This window comes from Oncorhynchus masou, chromosome 28 (assembly GCF_036934945.1).
Source record: "Oncorhynchus masou masou isolate Uvic2021 chromosome 28, UVic_Omas_1.1, whole genome shotgun sequence".
NCBI lineage: Eukaryota > Metazoa > Chordata > Actinopteri > Salmoniformes > Salmonidae > Oncorhynchus > Oncorhynchus masou.
The window spans coordinates 85,414,887-85,438,595 of record NC_088239.1 but is presented as its reverse complement, the minus strand read 5'-3'; the positions used below and the strand labels follow the sequence as shown (position 1 = coordinate 85,438,595).

General features: G+C 45.6%; 1 pseudogene; it reads right to left on the bottom strand.

Moving 5' to 3' along the window:
* LOC135518431 (polypyrimidine tract-binding protein 3-like) overlaps window positions 1-23,709 on the bottom strand; it is a 49,495-nt pseudogene that overhangs the window by 14,320 nt on the left and 11,466 nt on the right.

Here is a 23,709-nt window from a genome sequence, read left to right as displayed (position 1 = left end):
ACCTATATAGAGGGTATGGGGCCAGAGGAGGTTGATACCTACTTATACAGAGGGTATGGGGCCAGAGGAGGGTGATACCTACCTATATAGAGGGTATGGGGCAGGAGAAGGGTGATACCTACCTATATAGGGGGTATGGGGCAGGAGGAGGGTGATAGTGGGGTGATGCCTAACTATATAGAGGGTATGGGGCAGGAGAAGGGTGATACCTGCCTATATAGGGGGTATGGGGCTGGAGGAGGGTGATAGTGGGGTGGACCTACCTATATAGGGGATATGGGGCAGGAGGAGGGTGATAGTGGGGTGGACCTACCTATATAGGGGATATGGGGCAGGAGGAGGGTGATAGTGGGGTGGTACCTACCTATATAGGGGGTATGGGGCAGGAGGAGGGTGATACCTACCTATATAGAGGGTATGGGGCCAGAGGAGGGTGATACCTACCTATATAGGGGGTATGGGGCAGGAGGAGGGTGATAGTGGGGTGGACCTACCTATATAGGGGGTATGGGGCAGGAGGAGGTGATACCTACCTATATAGAGGGTATGGGGCCAGAGGAGGGTGATACCTACCTATATAGGGGGGTATGGGGCAGGAGGAGGGTGATAGTGGGGTGGACCTACCTATATAGGGGGTATGGGGCAGGAGGAGGGTGATAGTAGGGTGGTACCTACCTATATAGGGGGTATGGGGCAGGAGGAGGGTGATAGTGGGGTGGTACCTACCTATATAGGGGATATGGGGCAGGAGGAGGGTGATAGTGGGGTGGACCTACCTATATAGGGGATATGGGGCAGGAGGAGGGTGATAGTGGGGTGGTACCTACCTATATAGGGGATATGGGGCAGGAGGAGGGTGATAGTGGGGTGGACCTACCTATATAGGGGATATGGGGCAGGAGGAGGGTGATAGTGGGGGGACCTACCTATATAGGGGGTATGGGGCTGGAGGAGGGTGATAGTGGGGGGACCTACCTATATAGGGGATATGGGGCAGGAGGAGGGTGATAGTGGGGTGGACCTACCTATATAGGGGATATGGGGCAGGAGGAGGGTGATACCTACCTATATAGGGGATATGGGGCAGGAGGAGGGTGATAGTGGGGGGGACCTACCTATATAGGGGGTATGGGGCTGGAGGAGGGTGATAGTGGGGGGACCTACCTATATAGGGGGTGGGGCATGGAGGGGAGGGGCAGGAGGAGGGTGATAGTGGGGGGACCTACCTATATAGGGGGTATGGGGCTGGAGGAGGGTGATAGTGGGGTGGACCTACCTATATAGGGGATATGGGGCAGGAGGAGGGTGATACCTACCTATATAGGGGATATGGGGCAGGAGGAGGGTGATAGTGGGGTGGACCTACCTATATAGGGGGTATGGGGCAGGAGGAGGGTGATAGTGGGGGGACCTACCTATATAGGGGATATGGGGCAGGAGGAGGGTGATAGTGGGGTGGTACCTACCTATATAGGGGATATGGGGCAGGAGGAGGGTGATAGTGGGGGGACCTACCTATATAGGGGATATGGGGCAGGAGGAGGGTGATAGTGGGGGGGACCTACCTATATAGGGGATATGGGGCAGGAGGAGGGTGATAGTGGGGTGGGCCTACCTATATAGGGGATATGGGGCAGGAGGAGGGTGATAGTGGGGGGGACCTACCTATATAGGGGATATGGGGCAGGAGGAGGGTGATAGTGGGGGGACCTACCTATATAGGGGATATGGGGCAGGAGGAGGGTGATAGTGGGGGGACCTACCTATATAGGGGATATGGGGCAGGAGGAGGGTGATAGTGGGGGGGACCTACCTATATAGGGGATATGGGGCAGGAGGAGGGTGATAGTGGGGGGACCTACCTATATAGGGGATATGGGGCAGGAGGAGGGTGATAGTGGGGGGACCTACCTATATAGGGGATATGGGGCAGGAGGAGGGTGATAGTGGGGGGGACCTACCTATATAGGGGATATGTGGCAGGAGGAGGGTGATAGTGGGGTGGACCTACCTATATAGGGGGTATGGGGCAGGAGGAGGGTGATAGTGGGGTGGACCTACCTATATAGGGGATATGGGGCAGGAGGAGGGTGATAGTGGGGGGGACCTACCTATATAGGGGGTATGGGGCAGGAGGAGGGTGATAGTGGGGGGACCTACCTATATAGGGGATATGGGGCAGGAGGAGGGTGATAGTGGGGGGACCTACCTATATATGGGGGTGATGGGGGGGGACAGGAGGGGCAGGGTGATAGTGGGGGGGACCTACCTATATAGGGGATATGGGGCAGGAGGAGGGTGATAGTGGGGGGGGACCTACCTATATAGGGGATATGGGGCAGGAGGAGGGTGATAGTGGGGGGACCTACCTATATAGGGGGTATGGGGCAGGAGGAGGGTGATAGTGGGGGGACCTACCTATATAGGGGGTATGGGGCCTACCTACCTATATGGGGCTGGAGGGGGTGATAGGGGGGGACCTACCTATATAGGGGGTATGGGGCAGGAGGATGATAGTGGGGGGACCTACCTATATAGGGGGTATGGGGCAGGAGGAGGGTGATAGTGGGGGGACCTACCTATATAGGGGATATGGGGCAGGAGGAGGGTGATAGTGGTGGGGACCTACCTATATAGGGGGTATGGGGCTGGAGGAGGGTGATAGTGGGGGGACCTACCTATATAGGGGGTATGGGGCAGGAGGAGGGTGATAGTGGGGGGGACCTACCTATATAGGGGGTATGGGGCAGGAGGAGGGTGATAGTGGGGGGGACCTACCTATATAGGGGGTATGGGGCAGGAGGAGGGTGATAGTGGGGTGGACCTACCTATATAGGGGATATGGGGCCAGATGAGGTGATAGTGGGGGGGACCTACCTGCTTGGGAGAATCCGATCGTGGGGCAAAAACCTGCTGCTCCAGCATAAGGCGAAGAGATGATACCTGGAGCACCTGGAGACACAAATCAATCAATCAATTAATCAAGTGTGTATTATAAAGCCTTTTTAACCCACCCTAAACCCCAAAGAGCAAATCAGTCGAAACACTCCTTAGACCACACAAAGATACATAGGGGAGAGTGGGGTAAACACACCTTAGACCACACAAAGACACATAGGGGAGAGTGGGGTAAACACGCCTTAGACCACACAAAGACACATAGGGGAGAGTGGGGTAAACACGCCTTAGACCACACAAAGATACATAGGGGAGAGTGGGGTAAACACGCCTTAGACCACACAAAGACACATAGGGGAGAGTGGGGTAAACACGCCTTAGACCACACAAAGACACATAGGGGAGAGTGGGGTAAACACTCCTTAGACCACACAAAGATACATAGGGGAGAGTGGGGTAAACACTCCTTAGACCACACAAAGACACATAGGGGAGAGTGGGGTAAACACTCCTTAGACCACACAAAGATACATAGGGGAGAGTGGGGTAAACACGCCTTAGACCACACAAAGACACATAGGGGAGAGTGGGGTAAACACTCCTTAGACCACACAAAGACACATAGGGGAGAGTGGGGTAAACACGTCTTAGACCACACAAAGACACATAGGGGAGAGTGGGGTAAACACGCCTTAGACCACACAAAGACACATAGGGGAGAGTGGGGTAAACACTCCTTAGACCACACAAAGACACATAGGGGAGAGTGGGGTAAACACGCCTTAGACCACACAAAGACACATAGGGAGAGTGGGGTAAACACGCCTTAGACCACACAACGACACATAGGGGAGAGTGGGGTAAACACGCCTTAGACCACACAAAGACACATAGGGGAGAGTGGGGTAAACACGCCTTAAACCACACAAAGACACATAGGGGAGAGTGGGGTAAACACGCCTTAGACCACACAACGACACATAGGGGAGAGTGGGGTAAACACGCCTTAGACCACACAAAGACACATAGGGGAGAGTGGGGTAAACACACCTTAGACCACACAAAGACACAGGGGAGAGTGGGGTAAACACGCCTAGACCACACAAAGACACATAGGGGAGAGTGGGGTAAACACGCATTAAACCACACAAAGACACATAGGGGAGAGTGGGGTAAACACGCCTTAGACCACACAAAGACACATAGGGGAGAGTGGGGTAAACACGCCTTAGACCACACAAAGACACATAGGGGAGAGTGGGGTAAACACGCCTTAGACCACACAAAGACACATAGGGGAGAGTGGGGTAAACACGCCTTAGACCACACAAAGACACATAGGGGAGAGTGGGGTATATACTTGTTTAACACAGGCTTAACACCTAACAAACACTTGTTTAACACCTTAACACCTAACAAACACTTGTTAACACAGGCTTAACACCTAACAAACACTATAGGCAAACATTTTGACTATATTAGCCCACACAGCTAAGAGGATGCACGTTCATGCTCAAGTCCTCAACTGGCAGCTTCGTTAAATAGTACCCACAAAATACCAGAGTTCCTCTGTCCAGTGTCTGTGTCCTTTTGCCCATCTTAATATTGTATTTTTATTGTCCAGTCTGAGATATGGCTTTTTGGCAATTTCTCGCATTACCCCCCCTCCTCATTTCTCAGAACAATAATAGACTGATGAGTTTCAGAAGAAAGGGCCTTTATTTCTGGACATTTTGAGCCTGTAATCGAACCCACAAATGCTGATGCTCCAGATACTGAACTAGTCTAAAGAAGGCCAGTTTTATTGCTTCTTTAATCAGAACAACAGTTTACAGCTGTGCTAACATAATTGCAAAAGGGTTTTCTAATGATCAACTAGCCTTTTGATAAACTTGGATTAGCTAACACAACGTGCTATTGGAACACGGGAGTGATGGTTGCTGATAATGGGCCTCTGTACGCCTATGTAGATATTCCATAAAAAAATCTGCTGTTTCCAGCTAAAATAGTAATTTACATTAACAATGTCAACACTGTCACGGATCCCTCCAGAACTTTCATTACTCACACATGGCCCCTATTCCCAGTGATGAGTAATTGGTTTATCATTGTCCTATCGATTATTGTTACAATGTCTGTTGGTGGGTGTGAGTACCTGTGCTGTGTGTAATTTGGGTATAATAATAAACCCTATTACACATTACTGCGCCTGTCTCCCGACCCTTTATACCAGAGTGACATACACTGTATTTCTGATCAATTGTATTTTTCTTTCAAAAACAAGTACATTTCTAAGTGACCCCAAACTTTTGAATGGTAGTTTGCAAATATACTTTTGCTATATTTTTAACTGTCTGTTCAGGGGCAGAACGACAGATTTGTACCTTGTCAGCTCGGGGGTTTGAACTTGCAACCTTCCGGTTACTAGTCCAATGCTCTAACCACTAGGCTACCCTGCCGCCCCATAAGCATTATGAATCCTCTAATAGTAAATCCTTTGACTTTGACTTGACTATCTTTTGAGCCTAACTTGCTTACCAGTTTTTCCATCTGGTTTCTCCTTCACAAACTCCACGAAATTATGACATCTTGCTAAATTAAATTTTGTGTAAAGTTTCCAAAAAACAAGGGTGGATCAACTTACCCCACTCTCCCCTACTGTATAAAACTAACCATTCACAACATTCTGAATATTCAAAGCTGAGATTCCAAATTCAAGCCCCCTACAATCTGTGAAATTCCATAAGACACATTGTTCTTTTTGCCCCTCAAAACAACACAAAGCAATGCCAAACGGAACACTGCATTTCCATTTCCTCATAGAGGGAGTTGTTGGAATGGCAGTACAGGAAATTAAAAGGTTCACAGTTCCTTAAAGAAGAATGTTCACAGGCTCAGTCCATACAAGCATTTCACTCTCACAGACAGGAGAGTTAGGTTACATCCCAAATGGCTCGTTATTCCCTACATAGTGCACTACTTTTGACCAGTGCCCATATAGTGAACAATATAGGGAATTTAGCCATTTGGGACACAGAGAGTCTCTACTCTACAGAACCAACCAGTTTCCTCCTCAGGACAGCAGAGAGCAAGGTGTTTCAACAACAACACATGATGACGGTTGGTTGAACCATCACGTTTAATAATGACTCACAGTGATTTAACAATGGGACATCACGGTTTAATAATGGGACATCACAGATTAATGGGACATCACGGTTTAATAATGGGACATCACGGTTTAATGGGACATCACGGTTTAATAATGGGACATCACGGTTTAATAATGGGACATCACAGTTTAATAATGGGACATCACGGTTTAATAATGGGACATCACAGTTTAATAATGGGACATCACGGTTTAATAATGGGACATCACGGTTTAATAATGGGACATCACGGTTTAATAATGGGACATCACGGTTTAATAATGGGACATCACGGTTTAACAATGGGACATCACGGTTTAATAATGGGACATCACGGTTTAATGGGACATCACGGTTTAATGGGACATCACGGTTTAATAATGGGACATCACGGTTTAATAATGGGACATCACGGTTTAATAATGGTGAATTCACCAGCAACCACCCACCTTGGGTTGCCCGTGTGTGTGTGTGTGTGTGTGTGTGTGTGTGTGTGTGTGTGTGTGTGTGTGTGATTAGAAAGGGGGTGGGTGGTGGTGCATCTTGTTGTTCCAGGCTGCTTTATAAATCAGAAGAGCTGTCTGAACAGAGGGTTGCTGGAGATACTGAGAAAACACACACACACACACACACACACACACACACACACACACACACACACACACACACACACACACACACACACACACACACTGAGCAGCGGCTCAGTTCTGTGGGCAGTAGAACAACGTGGCCTTTGTGGCCTTTGTATCGAATGATAAAAAGACCAGATTTCTCTTTGATGTATGTGTGCTGCAGTGTGCTCTAGGCTGATAGCATTAACATCACATAGACACACAGGAACACCATCATCATCATCACCATCATCATCATCAGCCAGGGAACCAGCCAACCAACAACAGACATCCACAACGTCCCTGGCTAGGAATGAACCATTTTAAAATGGCATTAATAGGAGAAATCACATCATTCTAAGGGAAATTATTTACCCAAATCAGCCAACACAACAACACTGATAAGAGGTAGAGTTTTCAACCGTAAACAGAATAACCATTAAACCGTGCAGGAGATGGATGACAGGGTATTGTCGAACAATCTATACCCTTCACCAGGACTCATTCGTTGACGTCACAGTTCCACAAGGAGCTTTATATAGAGTGAGAATAGTAGCTAATTGGACGAGTTGTGAATGAGACAGAGGGAGGAGACAGTAAAGGGGACAGACAGGACATGGAATGGACAGATGTGAAGGGGACAGACAGGACATGGAATGGACAGAGAAGAAGGGTGAAGGGGACAGACAGGACATGGAATGGACAGAGAGGAAGGGTGAAGGGGACAGACAGGACATGGAATGGACAGAGAGGAAGGGTGAAGGGGACAGACAGGACATGGAATGGACAGAGAGGAAGGGTGAAGGGGACAGACAGGACATGGAACGGACAGAGAGGAAGGGTGAAGGGGACAGACAGGACATGGAATGGACTGATAGGAAGGGTGAAGGGGACAGACAGGACATGGAAAGGACAGAGAGGAAGGGTGAAGGGGACAGACAGGACATGGATTGGACAGAGAGGAAGGGTGAAGGGGACAGACAGGACATGGAATGGACAGATAGGAAGGGTGAAGGGGACAGACAGGACATGGAATGGACAGATAGGAAGGGTGAAGGGGACAGACAGAACATGGAATGGACAGAGAGGAAGGGGGTCAGACAGGACATGGAATGGACAGATAGGAAGGGTGAAGGGGACAGACAGGACATGGAATGGACAGTTTAGAGGAAGGGTAAGGGGACATTAGAACATGGAATGGACAGAGAGGAAGGGGGTCAGACAGGACATGGAATGGACAGAGAGGAAGGGTGAAGGGGACAGACAGGAAGTGGATGAGACTGTTTAGCATGGGGGCTAAGAGTGACATTATGGGAAAACTGTTCTTGGTCTTAGTAATAACTGTGGTCTCACCGAAGGCGCCGGTCATAGCAGGGTCCATGGTGGGCTAAGAGTGACATTCTAACTGTTCTTGGTCTTAGTAATAACTGTGGTCTCACCGAAGGCGCCGGTCATAGCAGGGTCCATGGTGGGCTAAGTGTTGACATGCTAAGTGTTCCTGGTCTAAGTAATGAGCGTTGTTGGTCTCACCGAAAGCGTCGGTCATAGCAGGGTCCATGGTGGGCTAAGAGTGACATTCTAAGTGTTCCTGGTCTAAGTATGATGAGAAAACCACAGTCGTTGGTCTCACCGAAGGCGCCGGTCATAGCAGGGTCCATGGTGGGCTAAGAGTGACATTCTAAGTGTTCCTGGTCTAAGTAATGAGCGTCGTTGGTCTCACCGAATATAGAACGCCCGGTCATAGCAGGGTCCATGGTGGGCTAAGAGTGACATTCTAAGTGTTCCTGGTCTAAGTAATGAGAGTCGTTGGTCTCACCGAAGGCGCCGGTCATAGCAGGGTCCATGGTGGGCTAAGAGTGACATTCTAAGTGTTCCTGGTCTAAGTAATGAGAGTCGTTGGTCTCACCGAAGGCGCCGGTCATAGCAGGGTCCATGGTGGGCTAAGAGTGACATTATGGGACATTCTAAGTGTTCTTGGTCTAAGTAATGAGCGTCGTTGGTCTCACCGAAGGCGCCGGTCATAGCAGGGTCCATGGTGGGCTGTCCGTCTCCAGAGGGAAGGTCCAGGCATCTCTAGTTGTTGTTCTTGGTCAATTCAGGCTGGTCAGCTTGGAGAACTCCACACGCAGAGTGCAGCACGCGTTATAGATGTTCTGGCCATCCAAAGTCTAGAGAGAGACAGACAAACAGAAAGGGTGTTAGATCAACCAATTGAAAAGGACAGAATTTCATTGGTCCAATTGTATACCAAAGTATTCAGAATTGTGTAAAGAATTTCATGGTAACTGGCACACAGTTATGTTTTAATATCTCTCAGACCTCCATAAACTGAGACGTAGAGAAAGACATGGTCCTCGTGAAGAACGAATTGCCCTTTTAAAGTGGAGTGCACAGAGGGACAAATAACTTCTCCCATCATCAGAAAACCACAGTGTTTAACATCTAGAAGGAAATGACAGTAATGACATAATATGGGTCACTACAATTACTGTACCACTCAGAGAATATAGAACAACAAGCTCCTCTGTAGAGCAGTTACTGTACCACTCAGAGAATATAGAACAACAAGCTCCTCTGTAGAGCAGTTACTGTACCACTCAGAGAATATAGAACAACAAGCTCCTCTGTAGAGCAGTTACTGTACCACTCAGAGAATATAGAACAACAAGCTCCTCCGTAGAGCAGTTACTGTACCACTCAGAGAATATAGAACATCAAGCTCCTCTGTAGAGCAGTTACTGTATCACTCAGAGAATATAGAACAACAAGCTCCTCCGTAGAGCAGTTACTGTACCACTCAGAGAATATAGAACAACAAGCTCCTCCGTAGAGCAGTTACTGTACCACTCAGAGAATATAGAACAACAAACTCCTCCGTAGAGCAGTTACTGTACCACTCAGAGAATATAGAACAACAAGCTCATCTGTAGAGCAGTTACTGTACCACTCAGAATATAGAACAACAAGCTCCTCTGTAGAGCAGTTACTGTACCACTCAGAGAATATAGAACAACAAGCTCCTCTGTAGAGCAGTTACTGTACCACTCAGAGAATATAGAACAACAAGCTCCTCCGTAGAGCAGTTACTGTACCACTCAGAGAATATAGAACAACAAGCTCCTCTGTAGAGAAGTTACTGTATCACTCAGAGAATATAGAACAACAAGCTCATATGTAGAGCAGTTACTGTACCACTCAGAGAATATAGAACAAGCTCCTCCGTAGAGCAGTTACTGTACCACTCAGAGAATATAGAACAACAAGCTCCTCTGTAGAGCAGTTACTGTACCACTCAGAGAATATAGAACAACAAGCTCATCTGTAGAGCAGTTACTGTACCACTCAGAATATAGAACAACAAGCTCCTCTGTAGAGCAGTTACTGTACCACTCAGAGAATATAGAACAACAAGCTCCTCCATAGAGCAGTTACTGTACCACTCAGAGAATATAGAACAACAAGCTCCTCTGTAGAGCAGTTACTGTACCACTCAGAGAATATAGAACAACAAGCTCCTCTGTAGAGCAGTTACTGTACCACTCAGAGAATATAGAACAACAAGCTCCTCTGTAGAGCAGCAGTTACTGTACCACTCAGAGAATATAGAACAACAAGCTCCTCTGTAGAGCAGTTACTGTACCACTCAGAGAATATAGAACAACAAGCTCATCTGTAGAGCAGTTACTGTACCACTCAGAGAATATAGAACAACAAGCTCCTCTGTAGAGCAGCAGTTACTGTACCACTCAGAGAATATAGAACAACAAGCTCCTCTGTAGAGCAGTTACTGTACCACTCAGAGAATATAGAACATCAAGCTCCTCTGTAGAGCAGTTACTGTACCACTCAGAGAATATAGAACAACAAGCTCCTCTGTAGAGCAGTTACTGTACCACTCAGAGAATATAGAACAACAAGCTCCTCTGTAGAGCAGTTACTGTACCCCTCAGAGAATATAGAACAACAAGCTCCTCTGTAGAGCAGTTACTGTACCACTCAGAGAATATAGAACAACAAGCTCCTCTGTAGAGCAGTTACTGTACCACTCAGAGAATATAGAACAACAAGCTCCTCCGTAGAGCAGTTACTGTACCACTCAGAGAATATAGAACATCAAGCTCCTCCGTAGAGCAGTTACTGTACCACTCAGAGAATATAGAACAACAAGCTCCTCCGTAGAGCAGTTACTGTACCACTCAGAGAATATAGAACAACAAGCTCCTCCGTAGAGCAGTTACTGTACCACTCAGAGAATATAGAACAACAAGCTCCTCCGTAGAGCAGTTACTGTACCACTCAGAGAATATAGAACAACAAGCTCCTCCGTAGAGCAGTTACTGTACCACTCAGAGAATATAGAACAACAAGCTCCTCTGTAGAGCAGTCCATCCAGGGTGACTGCTCCACCTCTCCATCTCACCCCCTCATCCCCCAACCCCTCCCTCAAAAAAACTTGCACTGGACACAGGGCGTGTAACCTTTGTTGTTCATCAGAAGCAAAAAAGGGAAATAGCTCAAAAGGTAAGAACCTGTAGGACAGTGGTCGCCAACCTGGTCGATCTTCAAGGCATTCCTAGTCGATCACCAAACATGTGGCTATGAATTTGAGGCAGATGCAGTGCGGCTGGAGCTTTGCCATCAGGTGGAAGACGGTGTCTCTCTGGCCAGTCTCACCGGAGGAAAGCAAGGAGAGAGCAGGGACCATGAGAGGCTCCCTCCCTCCGCTGAGACAAATGCCGTGTTCAAAACAACTGGGAACTCGGAAATCTTTCACTTCCGACTTCAGTGTGTTCAAGACAACTAGAAACTCTAAAAAACACGATCTGACTGGGAAAAATAATTTTGAACAGTCATCCAACTTGGAATTCTAAGTTGGAAACTCTGGCATCTTTCTAGAGCCCCGACTATCAGACCTGAAGATCAACAACGTCATGATTTGACCTGGGGGTTTTTTTGTTCGCAGTTCTCTTGGAAGTACCATGACCATCAGATGCAGATACAAAGCAAATTAAATCTGTGTCTTGCTGGAAGCCCCACCGTCCACAGGTGATAAGTGAGGCTTGGATTCATTCCTTCAATTATTCCGTTCTTCACCTTGGTCTGAACAGGAATGATTCATGCTACTGAAACAAACAAGCGGAACACGTTGACCCAACTAAACTGTCCCTTAGTGGTAAAGCGTGCTCTCCCCCTGGACGTTGTGGGCTGAAGTTAGTCCTAATGAGTTTCCTAATCACAAGCATTTATTCTTCTCCCTTAGTTATAACTCTACAATAAAACAATGTCAGTGGGCATTTACAAAAAATTAGCTGAGAGCCTGATTTACCATTAATTTCTGTAGTAAATAAGTAGTGAAACACAGGCATTGAGTAGAACCTGTGAGGTTAGTGATGAATAGTAAATTAGTTGGGTCTTTTCATGAGGGAGTGGTGATATACTGCCATCTGGTGGCGACTAGAAACAATTGCATAATAAGACCTATTATAAATTGATGGACTCAACTTGGACTCGACTCGGACTTCAGGCATAGGGACTCGTGGCTCGAATTGGCCTTGGGTTTTAGTGACTCGACTACAACACTGGTGGCTGGTGTGTGTGATTTGAGATTTGTGGGCTCTAGCTTCAGCCAGGTGTTGCATGAAGATGGAGGAGGCCAGGCAGCATAAAACACATCGTCCAATCTCTCGTCCAAACACACGTCTATGACGAAACCGAGTGCTCATTTTTCTTTATTTTGGAATAGTGACCTGTTGAAGTGTCCTGGAGTAAGGTATGTTTTTTTATCAAGTCCCTCAGTCGAGCTCCTGATTCCCTTCATGTTCAAGCTAGACTGAAGCGTGTTTGGGTAATGTTTTGCTACACCCACAATAACATCTGCTAAATATGTGACCAATCTAATTTGATACAGCATGGTTGGGGTTGTATTTGGTTTACAGCATGGTTGGGGTTGTATTGGGATGTATTGGAAAAAAGACCAAAAGGCTAGATTGATAGAACCAAGGGTTGTAATGGAGACCAAGACTTATCTGGGCTAAACTGAGCTGAGAGGGAATATATCTGATATTATTTTAATGATTTTATCCAAACACATCAGGACAGAAATAGACAGACTAGATCCGGCTTCAGGATGAGATCTTTGTTATGCTCTCTCCTGCCTCTTCTGACTGCTTCGTGATGTTTTAGAGCTGTGCTGCTATTCCTCACAGTTACATCAGGTTGTCTGACATCCAAATACCTAGCCAAAGACCTAGCCAAAGACCTAGACCTAGCCAAAGACCTAGCCAAATACCTAGCCAAAGACCAAGCCAGAGGCCTACCCAAGACCTAGCCAAAGATCTAGCCAAATACCTAGCCAAAGACCTAGCCAAAGACCTAGCCAGAGGCCTACCCAAGACCTAGCCAAAGACCTAGCCAAAGACCTAGCCAAAGACCTAGCCAAAGACCTAGCCAAAGACCTAGCCAAAGACCTGGCCAAATACCTAGCCAAATGCCTAGCCAAAGACCTAGCCAAAGACCTAGCCAAATATCTAGCCAAAGACCTAGCCAAAGACCTAGACCTAGCCAAAGAACTAGCCAAATACCTAGCCAAAGACCTAGCCAAATACCTAGCCAAAGACCTAGCCAAATACCAAGCCAGAGGGCCTACCCAAGACCTAGCCAAAGATCTAGCCAAAGACTTAGCCAAAGACCTAGCCAGAGGCCTACCCAAGACCTAGCCAAAGACCTAGCCAGAGGCCTACCCAAGACCTAGCCAAAGACCTAGCCAAAGACCTAGCCAAATAACTAGCCAAATACCTAGCCAAAGACCTAGCCAAAGACCTAGCCAAAGACCTGGCCAAATACCTAGCCAAATGCCTAGCCAAAGACCAAGCCAGAGGCCTACCCAGAGACCTACCCAGAGACCTACCCAGAGCCAGAGACCAAGCCAAATACTAAGCCAAGGACCTAGCCAGAGACCTAGCCAAAGACCTAGCCTAGCCATTTCCACCCCATGTGAGGAGGTACGTACCACTGGCGTGTGGTGGGCATTTATAGAGTCAGTATGTACCACTTTGGTGTGGTTGGCATTTATAGAGTCAGTACGTACCACTGGTGTGGTGGGCATTTATAGAGTCAGTACCTACCACTTTGGTGTGGTGGGCATTTATAGAGTCAGTACGTACCACTGGTGTGGTGGTCATTTATAGAGTCAGTACCTACCACTTTGGTGTGGTGGGCATTTATAGAGTCAGTACGTACCACTGGTGTGGTTGGCATTTATAGAGTCAGTACGTACCACTGGTGTGGTTGGCATTTATAGAGTCAGTACGTACCACTGGTGTGGTGGGCATTTATAGAGTCAGTACGTACCACTGGTGTGGTGGGCATTTATAGAGTCAGTATGTACCACTTTGGTGTGGTTGGCATTTATAGAGTCAGTACGTACCACTGGTGTGGTGGGCATTTATAGAGTCAGTACGTACCACTGGTGTGGTGGGCATTTATAGAGTCAGTATGTACCACTTTGGTGTGGTTGGCATTTATAGAGTCAGTACGTACCACTGGTGTGGTGGGCATTTATAGAGTCAGTATGTACCACTGGTGTGGTTGGCATTTATAGAGTCAGTACCTATCACTTTGGTGTGGTTGGCATTTATAGAGTCAGTACCTACCACTTTGGTGTGGTTGGCATTTATAGAGTCAGTATATACCACTGGTGTGGTTGGCATTTATAGAGTCAGTACGTACCACTTTGGTGTGGTTGGCATTTATAGAGTCAGTACCTACCACTTTGGTGTGGTTGGCATTTATAGAGTCAGTATATACCACTGGTGTGGTTGGCATTTATAGAGTCAGTATAAAACTTTGTGGTGGGCATTTATAGCATCATAATCTCATTCAGTATTCTGGTGTGGTGGGCATTTATAGAGTCATATTTACCACTTTGGTGTGGTCTCAAAGGCATTTATAGAGTCAGGTACTGGTGTGGTGGGATTTATTGAGTCATAGTGCAATGGTGCAACCAGTGATACAGGGTGGTTGGAGGTAGATGTCAGGGTTACCACTGGTGTGGTGGGCATTTATAGGACCTACAGTGTACCACTGGTGTGGTTGGTTTATAGAGTCAGTACCTACCAGTGATACAGGGTGGGTTTATAGAGTCAGGGTATGTACCACTTTGGTGTGGTTGGCATTTATAGAGTCAGGTTGGCAGTTATAGAGTGATACACGGTGTGGTTAGATTTATAGGTCAGGGGTCAGGGTTACCTGGTGTAGGACCTAGGGTAGAAGAGGTTTTATAGAGTGATGATGCACTGGTGTGAACCGTGGGCATTTATAGAGTCAGTATGTACCACTGGTGTGGTTGGCATTTATAGAGTCGCTGCCTGAGCTCTCTGTTGGGGAAAGGCATTTATAGAGTCAGTACCTACCACTTTGGTGTGGTTGGCATTTATAGAGTCAGGGTGTGGTTGGCATTTATAGAGTCAGTATATACCACTGGTGTGGTTGGCATTTATAGAGTCAGGACCACTTTGGCGTGGTGGGCATTTATAGAGAGTATATACCACTGGTGTGGTTGGCATTTATAGAGTCAGTAGACTTTGGCGTGGTGGGCATTTATAGAGTCAGTACGTACCACTTTGGTGTGGTGGGCATTTATAGAGTCAGTACGTACCACTTTGGCGTGGTGGGCATTTATAGAGTCCTACGTAACTGGTGTGGTTGGCATTTATAGAGTCAGTACCACTTTGGCGTGGTTGGCATTTATAGAGTCAGTACGTAACTGGTGTGGTGGGCATTTATAGAGTCAGTATGTACCACTGGTGTGGTGGGAATTTATAGAGTCAGTATGTACCACTGGTGTGGTGGGCATTTATAGAGTCAGTACGTACCACTTTGGCGTGGTGGGCATTTATCGGGTCAGCATATTGTAGCAGGGCCTGGAACTGGTTGTTCTTGGTGAAAGTGATGATCTTCAGGACCGTCCCGAAGAAAGAGAGAGAGAAAGAGGGAAAGAAAGAAAGAGAGAGAGAGAGAGACAGAGAGAGAGAGGTTAGAGAAGATCTATGGAGACAAAACAAAAACCAAGTTCATATAAAAATTTATCTTAAGCTACTTAGCACCATAATCTCATTCAGTATTCTGTGTTATGATCTGGGCTCCTCTCAATTCATCTTTCCTTGATTCCTCTCTCCGCATCTTCTCAAAGAGCATTCGGAGAAGGTCAAAGGGGAGGGACTATTGAGATAGAGCCATAGTGCAATGGTGCAACACCTCCAGTGATACAGGGTAAAAGAGGTTAGAGGTCAGATGTCAGGGTTACCTGGTGTAGGACCTACAGTGATACAGGGTAGAAGAGGTTAGAGGTCAGGGTTACCTGGTGTAGGACCTTCAGTGATACAGGGCAGAAGAGGTTAGAGGTCAGGGGTCAGGGTTACCTGGTGTAGGACCTCCAGTGATACAGGGTAGAAGAGGTTTTCCTACAATGATGCGCAGCACGGGGCTCTGTCCTGGCATCAAGGCTCCATCACTGCCCGATGCTGAACCGCCCAACGCCATGTTCCCAGAATGCACTGCGTTGACTGCCTGCAACGCTGCCTGAGCTAACTCTGTTGGGGAAAGGAGTAGAGAGGGGAAGAGAGGGAGGAGAGTGGAGGAAGAGAGGGAGGAGAGTGGAGGGAGAGGAGGAGAGGGGGAGGAGAGGAGGAAGAGAGGGGGAAGAGAGGAGGAGAGCGGAGAACCTACAGTAGAGGAGGAAGAGAGGGGAAGAGAGGAGGAGAGTGGAGAAGGAGGGGGAGGAGAGGAGAGGGGGAAGAGAACCTAGGAGAGGGGGAAGACCTAGGGACCTGAGTGGAGAAGAGAGGGGGATGTTGGGTTTAACACCCTAAGAAAACAATAATCATATGATATACAATAACTAAATAATATATTGTCATAATGTGGAGAGAGAAAAACAGACAGAGAACCTAAAAACAAATACAGAAAGAGAGAAAGAGAGAGACACAGAGAGAGGGAAAGAGAAAGAGAGAGAGAGAAAGAGGGAAAGAAAGAAAGACAGAGAGACAGAGAGAGACAGAGAGTCAGAGAGAGAGAGAGAGTAGAACCGTAACGGAGAGATAACGAGACAGAGAGAACGAGAGAGACAGAGAAAGAGAGAGAGAAAAAGGGAAAGAAAGAAAGAGAGAGAACAGAGAGAGAGAACCTTGTAACATTATACTGTACAGTAGATTAGTGATGGCAAGAATCAGCAGACAGTTGTGGACTGGACACACCTGCTGCTGGAATTGTCATATCACACAATCAGTTCCCAAATGGCAACATGTAACCTACAGTACAACCTGTAACCTACAGTATAACCTGTAACCTATAACCTACAGTATAACCTGTAACCTACAGTATAACCTATAACCTACAGTATAACCTATAACCTACAGTATAACCTGTAACCTACAGTATAACCTATAACCTACAGTATAACCTGTAACCTACAGTATAACCTATAACCTACAGTACAACCTATAACCTGTAACCTAAAGTACAACCTATAACCTATAACCTACAGTATAACCTATAACCTACAGTATAACCTATAACCTACAGTATAACCTGTAACCTGTAACCTACAGTACAACCTATAACCTGTAACCTACAGTATAACCTATAACCTATAACCTACAGTATAACCTATAACCTACAGTATAACCTGTAACCTACAGTATAACCTATAACCTACAGTATAACCTATAACCTATAACCTACAGTATAACCTATAACCTACAGTATAACCTGTAACCTATAACCTACAGTATAACCTGTAACCTACAGTATAAACTATAACCTACAGTATAACCTATAACCTGTAACCTACAGTATAACCTATAACCTACAGTATAACCTATAACCTATAACCTACAGTATAACCTATAACCTACAGTATAACCTGTAACCTATAACCTACAGTATAACCTGTAACCTAACAGTATAAACTATAACCTACAGTATAACCTATAACCTATAACCTACAGTATAACCTATAACCTACAGTATAACCTGTAACCTATAACCTACAGTATAACCTATAACCTACAGTATAACCTGTAACCTACAGTATAACCCATAACCTGTAACCTATAACCTAGTATAACCTATAACCTATAACTTACAGTATAACCTATAACCTACAGTACAACCTATAACCTACAGTATAACCTATAACCTACAGTATAACCTATAACCTACAGTATAACCTATAACCTACAGTATAACCTATAACCTGTAACCTACAGTATAACCTGTAACCTACAGTATAACCTATAACCTGTAACCTACAGTATAACCTATAACCTGTAACCTACAGTATAACCTGTAACCTACAGTATAACCTATAACCTACAGTAAAACCTATAACCTACAGTATAACCTATAACCTACAGTATAACCTATAACCTACAGTATAACCTATAACCTACAGTATAACCTATAACCTGTAACCTACAGTATAACCTGTAACCTATAACCTATAACCTACAGTAACCTACAGTATAACCTATAACCTACAGTATAACCTATAACCTACAGTATAACCTGTAACCTGTATAACCTGTAACCTATAACCTACAGTATAACCTGTAACCTACAGTATAACCTGTAACCTACAGTATAAACCTATAACCTACAGTATAACCTGTAACCTACAGTATAACCTATAACCTACAGTATAACCTATAACCTACAGTAAAACCTGTAACCTACAGTATAACCTATAACCTACAGTATAACCTGTAACCTGTAACCTATAAAACCTATAACCTACAGTATAACCTATAACCTACAGTATAACCTATAACCTACAGTACAACCTGTAACCCAGTATAACCTATAACCTACAGTATAACCTATAACCTACAGTATAACCTATAACCTACAGTATAACCTGTAACCTGTAAAACTATAACCTACAGTATAACCTATAACCTACAGTATAACCTGTAACCTACAGTGTAACCTATAACCTACAGTACAACCTGTAACCTATAACCTACAGTATAACCTATAACCTACAGTATAACCTATAACCTACAGTATAACCTATAACCTGTAACCTACAGTAAAACCTATAACCTACAGTATAACCTATAACCTACAGTATAACCTATAACCTACAGTATAACCTATAACCTACAGTATAACCTGTAACCTACAGTATAACCTGTAACCTGTAACCTACAGTATAACCTGTAACCTACAGTATAACCTGTAACCTGTAACCTACAGTATAACCTGTAACCTATAGTATAACCTATAACCTACAGTATAACCTATAACCTACAGTATAACCTGTAACCTACAGTATAACCTGTAACCTACAGTATAACCTGTAACCTGTAACCTAGTATAACCTGTAACCTACAGTATAACCTATAACCTACAGTATAACCTATAACCTACAGTATAACCTATAACCTACAGTATAACATGTAACCTACAGTATAACCTATAACCTACAGTATAACCTATAACCTACCTAGTATAACCTATAACCTACAGTATAACCTATAACCTGTAACCTACAGTATAACCTATAACCTACAGTATAACCTGTAACCTACAGTATAACCTATAACCTACAGTATAACCTATAACCTACAGTATAACCTATAACCTACAGTATAACCTGTAACCTGTAACCTACAGTATAACCTGTAACCTATAACCTACAGTATAACCTGTAACCTACAGTAAAACCTATAACCTACAGTATAACCTATAACCTACAGTATAACCTATAACCTACAGTATAACCTGTAACCTGTAACCTACAGTATAACCTATAACCTAACCTACAGTATAACCTATAACCTACAGTATAACCTGTAACCTAACCTACAGTATAACCTATAACCTATAACCTACAGTATAACCTATAACCTACAGTATAACCTGTAACCTGTAACCTACAGTATAACCTGTAACCTATAACCTATAACCTACAGTATATCCTGTAACCTACAGTATAACCTATAACCTATAACCTACAGTATAACCTGTAACCTACAGTAAAACCTATAACCTACAGTATAACCTATAACCTACAGTATAACCTATAACCTACAGTATAACCTGTAACCTGTAACCTACAGTGTAACCTATAACCTACAATATAACCTATAACCTACAGTATAACCTATAACCTACAGTATAACCTATAACCTACAGTATAACCTGTAACCTATAACCTACAGTAAACCTAACCTAGTGTAACCTATAACCTACAGTATAACAACCTATAACCTACAATATAACCTATAACCTACAGTATAACCTATAACCTAACCTAGTATAACCTATAACCTACAGTATAACCTGTAACCTACAGTATAACCTGTAACCTACAGTATAACCTATAACCTATAACCTACAGTATAACCTGTAACCTATAACCTATAACCTACAGTATAACCTGTAACCTATAGTATAACCTATAACCTACAGTATAACCTGTAACCTACAGTATAACCTATAACCTACAGTATAACCTGTAACCTGTAACCTACAGTGTAACCTATAACCTACAATATAACCTATAACCTACAGTATAACCTATAACCTATAGTATAACCTATAACCTACAGTATAACCTGTAACCTACAGTATAACCTATAACCTACAGTATAACCTGTAACCTGTAACCTACAGTGTAACCTATAACCTACAATATAACCTATAACCTATAGTATAACCTACCTACAGTATAACCTATAACCTATAGTATAACCTATAACCTACAGTATAACCTGTAACCTACAGTATAACCTGTAACCTACAGTTTTTAGTGCTTTTGACCAGGGCCCATAGGGAACAGGAAAGGGTTGAGATAGGAGGAGAGGGGTATAGGAGAGGGTAGAGGTAGGAGGAAAGGGTAGAGATAAGACGAGAGGGTAGAGGTAGAGGTAGAAGGAGAGTGTAGAGGTGGATGTAGGTGGAGAGGGTAGAGGTAGGTGGAGAGGGTAGAGGTAGGAGGAGAGGGTAGAGGTAGAGGTTGGAGGAGAGGGTAGAAGTGGATGTAGGAGGAGAGGGTAGAGGTAGGAGGAGAGTGTAGAGGTAGAAGGAGAGGGTAGAGGTAGAGGTTGGAGGAGAGGGTAGAGGTAGAGGTTGGAGGAGAGGGTAGGGGTAGAGGTAGGAGGAGAGGGTAGGGGTAGGAGGAGAGGGTAGGGGTAGGAGGAGAGGGTAGAGGTAGGAGGAGAGGGTAGAGGTAGGAGGAGAGGGTAGGGGTAGAGGTTGGAGGAGAGGGTAGGGGTAGAGGTTGGAGGAGAGGGTAGGGGTAGAGGTTGGAGGAGAGGGTAGGGGTAGAGGTTGGAGGAAAGAGTAGGGGTAGGAGGAGAGGGTAGGGGTAGAGGTAGGAGGAGAGGGTAGGGGTAGAGGTAGGAGGAGAGGGTTGAGGTAGGGGTAGGAGGAGAGGGTCTAGGTGGGGGTAGGAGGAGAGGGTCAGGGTAGGGGTAGGAGGAGAGGGTAGGGGTAGTGGTAGGAGGAGAGGGTAGGGGTAGAGGTAGGAGGACAGGGTAGGGGTAGGAGGAGAGGGTAGGGGTAGAGGTAGGAGGGTAGAGGTAGGAGGAGAGGGTAGAGGTAGGAGGAGAGGGTCGAGGTAGGGGTAGGAGGAGAGGGTCGAGGTAGGGGTAGGAGGAGAGGGTCGAGGTAGGGGTAGGAGGAGAGGGTCGAGGTAGGGGTAGGAGGAGAGGGTAGAGGTAGGGGTAGGAGGAGAGGGTAGAGGTAGGAGGAGAGGGTAGGGGTAGGAGGAGAGGGTAGAGGTTGAGGTAGGAGGAGAGGGTAGAGGTAGGAGTAGAGGCCCATTGGGAACAGGATGTTGTTTGGGACATAGTGGCTGTTCAGGGCAAGGACCATGTACTGTACATGTGGTGGACTCAGCCCCTTATTGGTCAGGTTGGACTGTCCTCAACCCTGGATTGGTCAAGTTGGATTGTCCTCAACCCCTGATTGGGCATGTTGGACTGTCCTCAACCCCTGATTGGTCAGTTTGGACTGTACTCAACCCCTGATTGGTCAGGTTGGACTGTACTCAACCCCTGATTGGCCAGGTAACACTGTGCTCAGCCCCTGATTGGTCAGGTTGGACTGTACTCAGCCCCTGATTGGTCAGGTTGGACTGTGCTCAGCCCCTGATTAGTCAGGTTGGACTGTGCTCTGCCCCTGATTGGCCAGGTAACACTGTGCTCAGCCCCGGATTGGCCAGGAAACACTGTACTCAGCCCCTGATTGGCCAGGAAACACTGTACTCAGCCGCTGATTGGCCAGGTTGGACTGTACTCAGCCCCTGATTGGGCAGGTTGGACTGTACTTAGCCCCTGATTGGCCAGGTTGGACTGTACTCAGCCCCTGATTGGGCAGGTTGGACTGTACTTAGCCCCTGATTGGCCAGGTTGGACTGTATTCAGCTCCTGATTGGTCAGGTTAAACTGTACTCACCCCCTGATTGGGCAGGTTGGACTGTACTCACCCCCTGATTGGTCAGGTTGGACTGTACTCAGCCCCTGATTGGGCAGGTTGGATTGTATTCAACCCCTTGTTGGGCAGGTTGGACTGTACTCACCCCCTGATTGGGCAGGTTGGACTGTACTCACCCCCTGATTGGGCAGGTTGGACTGTACTCAGCCCCTGATTGGTCAGGTTGGACTGTACTCAACCCCTGATTGGGCAGGTTGGACTATACTCACCCCCTGATTGGGCAAGTTGTCTGTCTTGAGCTCGCGGTGGTTGGAGTACTGGATGTAGACTGGCTGGTTGCGTACGTGAGGTGTTGCTGTGGTGTAGTAGTTCACCATGGTGATCGCTGCCTCTTCAGAAGCCATTTCTATAAAAGCCTGGTTGGTTAGGGAGGGAACACAAAGACACTCATGCTAGACACTTAGTACAAGACAAAGCTATATAGGGGAAACGGAAAAGGAAAACGTAGTAGGGGTGATATTAGTGTTAACAGAAAATGTCATCTCAATTCAATTATTTTGAACGTGGTATTTTGTCTGCCCTGATCTCATTAACGTAGTGTGGAACGTGAGACTGTTGAATAAGAATGATGCTGCGTAGTGATCGGCCATGTTTTGTGTCAGGAGACAGCTGCGTGTTAGCTAAGTCGGGTACTGGCCCGATCATTTCCTACGGATGCTACAGTTGCCTAGGATTCTCATAAAATCCTCTAGTCGTCTCAGTGTTACAAATGTTAACATCTGATCTGCAATGTCATTTTGTTGTCCTTCCGGCTTCTGCCGCTTTAAGAGACAATACTATAGTGGAGCATAATCTGACTGGGATGCTACTGAATAAGAATCACTCAGACTCATCTCAGCTAAACTGTTAGACATTATGAGATGCTGAACTCTTTGCCTGGTAGAACACAGCACCTCTTATGACACCTAATCAAACCAATTAAGCCGTACAAATTGGACAGGGAAATGAAACCAATCAATTCATATAAATTGGACAGTATCAAATAAAGTACAATTGTATTTGTCACCTGCTTGGTAAACAACAGGTGTAGACGAACAGTGAAATGTTTACTGACTGGACCTTCCCAACAATGCAGAGAGAATTAATAGAAAAGTAATAACACCTAATAATAAATACACAATGAGCAACGATAATGTGTAATGATAATGTGTAACAATAGCGAGCAACAATAACGAGCAACGATAATGAGTAACAATAGCGAGTAACGATAACAAGTAATGATAATGAGCAACGATAATGAGTAACGCTAACGAGTAACGCTAACGAGTAACGATATCAAGTAACGATAACGAGTAATGATAATGAGTAACAATAGCGAGCAACGATACAGAGTAATGATAATGAGTACCGATAATGAGCAACGATAACGAGTACCGATATTGAGTAACGACAATGAGTAACGATACCAAGTAACGATACCGAGTAATGATAACGAGTAACGATACCGAGTAACGATGCCGAGTAATGATAACGAGTAACGATAATGAGTAACAATAGCGAGCAACGATACTGAGTAACGATAATGGGTACCGATAATGAGCAAC